This window comes from Sus scrofa, chromosome 10 (genome assembly GCF_054392235.1).
Source record: "Sus scrofa isolate SSC_HxYL_T2T_F1_AM1 chromosome 10, Sscrofa_HxYL_maternal_Yorkshire_Landrace_v2.0, whole genome shotgun sequence".
Lineage (NCBI taxonomy): Eukaryota > Metazoa > Chordata > Mammalia > Artiodactyla > Suidae > Sus > Sus scrofa.
The window spans coordinates 2,523,390-2,531,803 of NC_139392.1; positions in this window are offsets into that span (position 1 = coordinate 2,523,390).

Below are 8,414 nucleotides of genomic sequence, written 5' to 3' on the forward strand. Positions count from 1 at the left end.
TTCCTTCTCCCTTTCTTCTTTCTGTCTTGCTTTGGGATGTGATAATTTTCTTCAGTGGTATGCTCTTCTCTCTCTTTTTCCCTTTTGTGTATCCGCTATAGGTTTTTGCTTTGTGATTACCATGAGAGTTACATAAAACATCTTAATACTTATAAGTTTATTTTAAATTAATAACAACTTCAGTTTGGCCACACACAAAAACTCTACTCTTTGACTTCCTCTCTTGTATAATATTTTGATATAAAAATTTATGACTTTTTATATTGTGTATAAACTAGTTATTATAAATATGTGTAATACTTTATTCTTTTAACCTTTATACCACAGTTAAGAGTGACTTAAATTTCACAGTTAACAGTGTTGGATATTTGAATTTAATAATATACTTTCCTTTACCAGCTAGATGTACACTTTCATAAGCTTTTTAAATTTTTTTTTATTTTGTAATAAATTTTACTGGTGTACAGTTTACTTAGAAAGCTTTCATAAGTTTTTATGCTATTACATATGTTCATTGTATTCTTCGGCTCTAGAATTGCTGGGGGCTTTTCAAATGATTTTTATCTCTTTGTTTAAGTTCTCGTTTTACTCATGTATCACATTCCTCATTTTGCTGAGGTGTCTAGATTCTCTTGCATCTCTAGTCTAGCTTCCTTAAAACGATGCTTTTGAATTCTTTGTCAGGCCATTACAGATGTCCATTTCTGTGGGGCTGGTTATAAGAAGATTATTGTGTTCCTTTGGTGGTATCGTGTTTCTTTGATTTTTAGTGTTCCTTGAAGTCTTGTGTTGCTGTCTTCACATTTGAAGAAGCGGTCAGCACCTCACATCTTTACCAACTGACCTTAGGAGAGAAATATCTTCACCAGTCAGCTCAGCTAAGGAATCTGAGGGTCCCTCAGACCTCTTCTATGGATGCGCCAGCTCCACTCATCTTGTTTCCTCTTGCAGGGCTAATTCTTCTCTCAATCCTACAAAGCCAGGCAAGTGTTGAGAGCCTTCCATTTGTTCTCCCTGGGGCCATTCCCCGAGATGCCCGAGTCGGTGTGCTTTCTCCCAGACGAACCCAGTTGAGCAGGCATTCTGCATGCATGACACAGGCTTGCTCTCATCATCTGCCAGGGTGCAGATTGCAGGACCTCTACAGTCCTCTGATGAATTCTGAGCCCTGACAGCTGTGCTGCCAGCCTCTCCCAACTTCTCATCCATGTCCATCACCTCAGTTTTCTTGGTGGGATGAGAAAGAAGTGTCCTCCACATCTGGGGAGGGCAGGTGCTCACTCACTAGGCACCCACTTTCCTCTGCGGGAGACAGTGGGGGCCACATCTCTCTAGCATTGAGCTGTACTGACTGCCTTGGAAGAGAGGCGACGCAGGTAAAGTGAAACTATTCCTCTTACTCTCTTCAATTGTCTCTTCTTCTGTTTTGTGCTCCAACAATGTGCGAAAACTTTACCATGGGGCTACTGGACTCACACAAAAGAATTTTTTTTGAGTCGTTGTCAAAAATCAATATTCCGTGAAGGATTAACTGTGGAAAACTCCTATTCTTCCTACTTGCTAAAACCATTGAAAACAAAACCCATTAAGAATATGGAATGTTCAAATGCATGTATATTATGGGTATAATAGCAGTGGCTTTACAATTCAACACCACTAGTAATATGACTATAATTCTCTTAAGTTCCCATTTTTAATATAAAACATAAATATGCTGAATTATCTTTCAAAATTAAATGCAGTCTTTTCATCTGCCAGTTTCTAACTCCTTATTTCTTTAAACTGAATTAAACAGAAGTACTTCAAAAGCTGTGACAGACATCACAATCAATATTTAGACAATATCCAGTTTTTTTTTAATCAGGCACTGTTGTCGCATTAACAGGCAACTTCATTAGAGGCTTTAGAAATAAAGTATCTGGGTTCAAACTTGCCCAGGAACCTGCTGTATAGCTCAGAGATAATAATTGGAGGGGAGATACCATACAAATAACTGGTTGCTGAATAATAAAAATGTATGACATTTATCTGTATAATAGCTGGCATTAGGTTGAATAAGGGCAGAATTAAATAACTGAGTTCATAATAAATAACTGAAATTCACATAACCTTTCAAAAGTAACATCTTGGGTTCCTTGCCATAAGGTTCACCTTCTCCAACCTTGAAATTTTCCTTTCCAAAGTTCCCATTAAATCCTCACTCAACACTTGAGATAGTCTTTAAATGCATGTATCAAACTATTACATTTAGAATGGACAAGCAATGAGGTGCTGCTGTACAGCACAGGGAACTCTATCCAACCTCTTGGGCTTAGAACATGATGAGAAAAGGAATGTACATATAGGTAGGACCAGATCACTTTGTTGTAGAGCAGAAATTGGCACGACATTGTAAATCAACTATACTTTAATTAAAACAATAAAAAATAAAAGCATTTGATTTAATTCTATCAGAAATTAACATCTCTTTAAACTTTTAGTGGAATAAATTATTTTTAAAATATTCAATTACCTATGGAAACTGCATAACAGAGAAATATAATTCATTTCAAGTATATTTCTTTTCTTTTTTTTTTTTGTCTTTTCCAGGGCCGCCCCCCTTGGCATATGGAGATTCCCAGGCTAGGGGTCTAATCTGAGCTATAGCCACCGGCTTACACCAGAGCCACAGCAACGCAGGATCCATGTCTGCGACCTACACCACAGCTCACAGCAACGCCGGATCCTTAACCCACTGAGCAAGGTCGGGGTTCAAACCCACAACCTCATGGTTCCTAGTCGGATTCATTAACCACTGAGCCATGACGGGAACTCCTCATGTATATTTCTTAATATATTTATATTTAGTTATTCACAGTACACTTAAATGCTTGAAACTCAAAGCACCATCAGAAAGGAAAATATTGAGCAAAAATAAGCACTCATCAGGAAAGGATCATAAAAAGGAGAAAGCAGAATGTGTTCCGTTTATATTTGAGGTTTTTTAAGCCATTTTCCTATGTCAGGGGAAAATAACTCTTACTTTAATAAAATAACATTCTGTTCTTACTTCCGTATTGTCATATGATTAGTTTAAATGAATGACTTGCTTTCCATTCTATTTTGGATATAGGAATTTGTATTTTACAATGGATAAATAACTAGTTTTTACTTTAAACTTTCTATGTAAAAATACTTGAAACTGTCAAACAAATTCAAAAGATATATTGGCCTAATGCTAAATGTTTGAAATATCTTTAAAATATCAGATTTTATAGAAAAAAATCAAAGTGATGTAAATTAATCCATTGAGGCAGGAGAAAATTAGGAGGAAGGAGAGGAGGAAGAGAGAAATTATAGAAGGGAAGAGAGGAAGGACAGACGGCAACAAGAAAGAGAGGAGAGGAGTTCCCGTCGTGGCGCAGTGGTTAACGAATCCGACTAGGAACCATGAGGTTGCGGGTTCGGTCCCTGCCCTTGCTCAGTAGGTTAACGATCCGGAGTTGCCGTGAGCTGTGGTGTAGGTTGCAGACGCGGCTCGGATCCCGCGTTGCTGTGGCTCTGGCATAGGCCTGTGGCTACAGCTCCGATTCGACCCCTAGCCTGGGAACCTCCATATGCCATGGGAGCAGCCCAAGAAATAGCAACAACAACAACAGACAAAAAGACAAAAGACAAAAAAAAAAAAAAAAAAAAAGTGAGGAGAGAAAGAAAAAGAGAGTCAGTAGGTAGGATGGAAACTGGGAAGCTAGAGGGCAAGAGCGAAAACGCAGGCAGCTCACTGAGAGTTGAGACGACCTGAGCACTCGGTCGCTCGAGGTAGCATTATCCTCTAAACATGTCTCACTGATGCTGAGGCACAACGAATAAAAATGTAAATGTTTCAGCATAAAATTAAAAGTATTATCTAACTCTTGAGCATTTTCTGGACTCAATTCTTTCCACTTTTCTGTATAAACCCGAACTCTAATCATAGCAAATTCACTACAACTGCTGACTCTGAGGCAGAAGATAGGTGGGGTCCAGGATGGACATTTACAACTGGCCACCTGCTCATACTTCCAGATAAAAACGACAACAGGGAAAAGGTCAATAACTGCACTTCGCCTTCTGCGGGCGCTCTAAGCAGTGGGAAGGGCAGCTAAGCCCTGCTTGCGCTAACGATCAAGAGGTCACCTATTTCCCATCCTCGGGGCTGGGGAGACCCCCAACTACACATGCAGAGAAAGACCCCTCAGGGTCAGAAGGAGGGGGGGGGGCGCCAGGCCATAATGAGTCCTGGTAACCTTCCCATAAGTCTTTGCTCTGGAATCCATCCTGGCAAAACTACGTGCATACACATCAGGGAGGGCCCTGGTCTGGTCAGGTGTGAGAAACAAAACGAGATGATTACCCAAGGAAGGCAAAGACCCAGAAGCACTGCCCCTCCGAAAGGGGTTTACGTTGCCCCTTGGCACATTCCGCACGAGCAGGGCCAGCCACACTCCTTTCTGAATGTGCTTCTAATGAAAACAATGTGCTGTGCCTACAATAATAAACTCGACACCTGTTTTTACAGGCGTTGCCTCCTTGAAACACTTTTGCTTCCGATGGGCAGGGAAACTCTGCTTCAGCCCCTAGCCTCCAGCTGGTCTAGCAGCTAGGACTCCTGGTTTTCCCCTGGGCTGCTCAGGTTCCATCACTGAGCAGGGAATGAAGATCTTGCTTCATGCTGTCACTCTCTGCTCGCACTCCGAGCTCAACCACACCAGCCTTCATCAAACCACTAGGCACATGCTCTTTAGCCCTGCCTTTGTCTTCCTTCCTTCTTTTCCCACACTCCCTTCTCTAGTCCTCTAGCCCTACAAACGTACCTCAATGTCGATTCCAATCTTGACTTCTCTCTGAAGTGGCCCCAGATCTGCCCTGATGTTCAGAAAATGCTGTATCCCCTCTTCAATGTTCGGTTAGCAACATGTCAAAACCTCTGTTCCAGCACTAACATTTGTACTGTGCTGGACACAGACATGAATGAACTTCACGAGTGCTGGAGCTAACCAACATCAGACCCTCACTGATGAGTTCATTTCTAAATTCTTAGAAAGTAACAAATATTTACAGTTATAAGAATAAGGAGACACTAATAATTTGAGATTGAGTGACTAAGTCTTATTAGGAATGAAATCCCCTTTAAAGAAAGTCATATAAATAAATTATGCAATTCATTGATCTTGGTCAAATTTGCTTGATAATTTTTACACATCCTTACAGTTTGTTGATCAGAGTCTTGGACTAACATTTAATTATTGCAGAATGAACTTTTCATGAATTAGCCAGAATGCTGCGCATAAAAAGTCTATAGAGAGTATACAAAGTTCAAAAACATGCCAATTCTGTACAAAATAAAGTCTGTGGAGCTCAGGGTGCTATTGCTGCTGAGTTTGCAGGAGCATTTGGTAATTAATCTGAGCTTTGGGGAATTTTAAACGTTGGCAAACATGTTTTAAATTTTAAATCTCTTGTTTAAAGGGGTGTTCCTGAGTAGAGATTATACCATAGGAAATAAAAGATGTTTGATCTGAACTTGTGTTTTTTATTTGGTTAAGTGAGTACAACAAATATTTGTGGCACTATAGTATGATGTCAAATAAAGCTTGCGTGAGAGCTCCAGCAAATACAGTAGAAAACATTTCTGTATAATGATCTGATTTTGCATGAGTTAGCTAGGGGTTATGAATTAGTTTTCACATTTCTTCCATTGGATATTACTTGGTTCTGTCATTGTAACGTGGGATTCAATGTAAATAAAGTCTTCGTTTGGCCCCTTCTGTCTTAGAAATGCCTACCTGTGAATATTGACTGGGGAGACGCATAACCCTTTCTGCAGTATAGGAACAAAGAGAACCAAATTAAACAACTACAAGACAGGAAGCAATATGCAAAACACACAGTAAATGAGATGCAATACACTCAGCTAAGCATCTCAAAACCAGGAAGTTGGAAAAGACCTGGAGGAATTTCAGAAGGCATAGCTAAACTGACTGTGGGAAGAAAAAGTAATTTATAAATTAGATTGAAGCCTTAAATATGTATGGCTTGGGTGAAAGAACTAAAATTGTGATCACCAACTAGAAATATTAGAGAAGCATAAACATCAACAGAAAAGGGAAAAATTGGCATGGTCCTATAATTAAATGACTGCTCTTTAGCAAAAGCTAGGAAAAGTTGGGCCAAGTAACAAAAGTTTAGTATAACTTATAAAAATCTCTGGACATAATGTGAATTAAACACTAAAAAGATTAATATGTCATCAAAAATTATCGTTGTTTATTTTTAGAAGGGACTTTGAAGGTATAATAATTTTCAGCATCATTTCCAATGCTTAATATGTTTGCAAACATATCTTGAGGGTCTCTAAGAATAAAAAGATAATCTACAAATCAAACTCATGTGGAAGAGGTGGGGAGTTTCTAATTCCTACCACCACTAATCTCCTGCTAGCAATAATGGATTAAAACGGATGTATAAACAAATGACTACAATACAGTGAAAACTCCCCCTGCACTTTAGGGCATAAGACCCCTTCCCCGGCACCACTACACCACAACACTCCAAGTCGCCCAGAAATACGGGCCATAAAAATTAAGTGCCCTTTTCTCTTCACAAAAATAGCCCTGTGCTTATTTCTATCATAACATTTTACACACTATTTTGTAATTTTTGATTGCCTTTTTAGTCCCCGCTGAACTGAGGCTGTTTAAAGACTACATTTTCATCATTTTATGTGTAGTATCTGATACAAAGCTTGGCAAACCATTAGTTATTCAATGAATGTGTTTAAACTATAAATATGGGAGTTTCGGAAGCTGAGCTCATTGGAAATTGTAACATTCAGGAAAAGCATTACGGAAATATTAGGGAAACTGTGCACAGATTCACAGGCATAATTGGACTTTGAAGAGTGAGAGGTAACTGAAGAGGACATTCCATGTGAAGAAATTAATTAAAAATGATCAGATGTCTCTGGATTTCGCACGGCATTTTCTGCCTTTAGCTACCATTAGCATTGGTAGCTATCTGCAGTTTGGATGTTTTATTTATCCTTTAAATTACAATACTAGCATAACTGTCTTTTTCCTGAGGACTTAGAATGTTTTTTCTAACTATTTACAATAGAGCAAGCACACTTACAAGGGAAAGTTTGGCAAGATGTTTTTCATACCCTTCCCTACTTTCCTCCCCATGAATATGTGAATAAGAATGATTAACATAGGAAGCTAAGGACTTATGTTAATACTATTTAGTGAATAACTTATTATTTAACTATTATGCAATTGACTCCTGTCTCTCTCTCTCTCTCTCTCTCACACACACACACACACATACACACACACACACACACACACACACACACACACACACACACACAAGAGAAGAAGTGGGAAGGTGGGAGGAGGAGAGGAAAAGAAAAACCAAACTCACTCAAAGGACCTCAACTAGGAAACCCCCATGGGTCCTGGGTATCAGGTTTGCTGGATGCTAGCTTCCGAGAAACATTCCTATGGAATGGCCTTCATAGTCGTCCACCTACACACTGATTCCTCAGGTACAGTTGTCGAAGTCAATGCATTCCACACGTTCCCACTGAGAATAAAGGAGTAACTGTGATACCAGGATGTTCATTGAGAAGTATAAGTACATGAAGAAGGTAGACATGTGAATCAGGTCAGGAAGGGAGGAGAGGAAGGAAATTGGGAGAATAATTTTTTATCAACTATTGGCAAATCACCACGACACATGTTCAGGATCCACCTAAGAAAGACGGTTCTAATTATTAGATCTAGTCAAGATGAAAGAGTTTCAGAACCTAATGAATTCCAGTGATGGGAACTGCTCAAGCAGAAGCTAAGTGACCATCTGTCGGGGATGTGGTAGGAGGAAGTCCTTCATTGAATGGGAGGTTATGCTGAATTGCCTCTAAAGCTATTTCTAACCCTTGAGATTCTATAATTCAATGAAGTAGAGCTTGAATAAAACCCTGAAGAACTATTAAATATCTCTGTGTACTCAAACATATATATCAGCAGTTAATTTCAAATCAACCATTAACTTCATCTAAGCATTTAATTTGTCTCAGAAATTTGAAGAAAATGGTCATAAAAAATGGAAATAGAAGAATACCTTACCTGCATGGATGATCTATTTAATGGTTTTCAAATTATGCTCTTTCAGTATCTTGGGAACAGAGAGGAACCTAGGAGTTATTTCAGAGACAGCCTCAAGGCAGGAATTGGAAACCAGAAAAGGAAAGCTAACCAGATAAAGTTTCAGATCCCTCCGATCCACCATAACCAGGGCAGTTCAACTGCCATTCGTTGCATATTGAACTTCTGAGTAACATATATTATGTGAATCGGATAATTCATGGCCTAGGAATTTTGATCAGAACTAGTTTA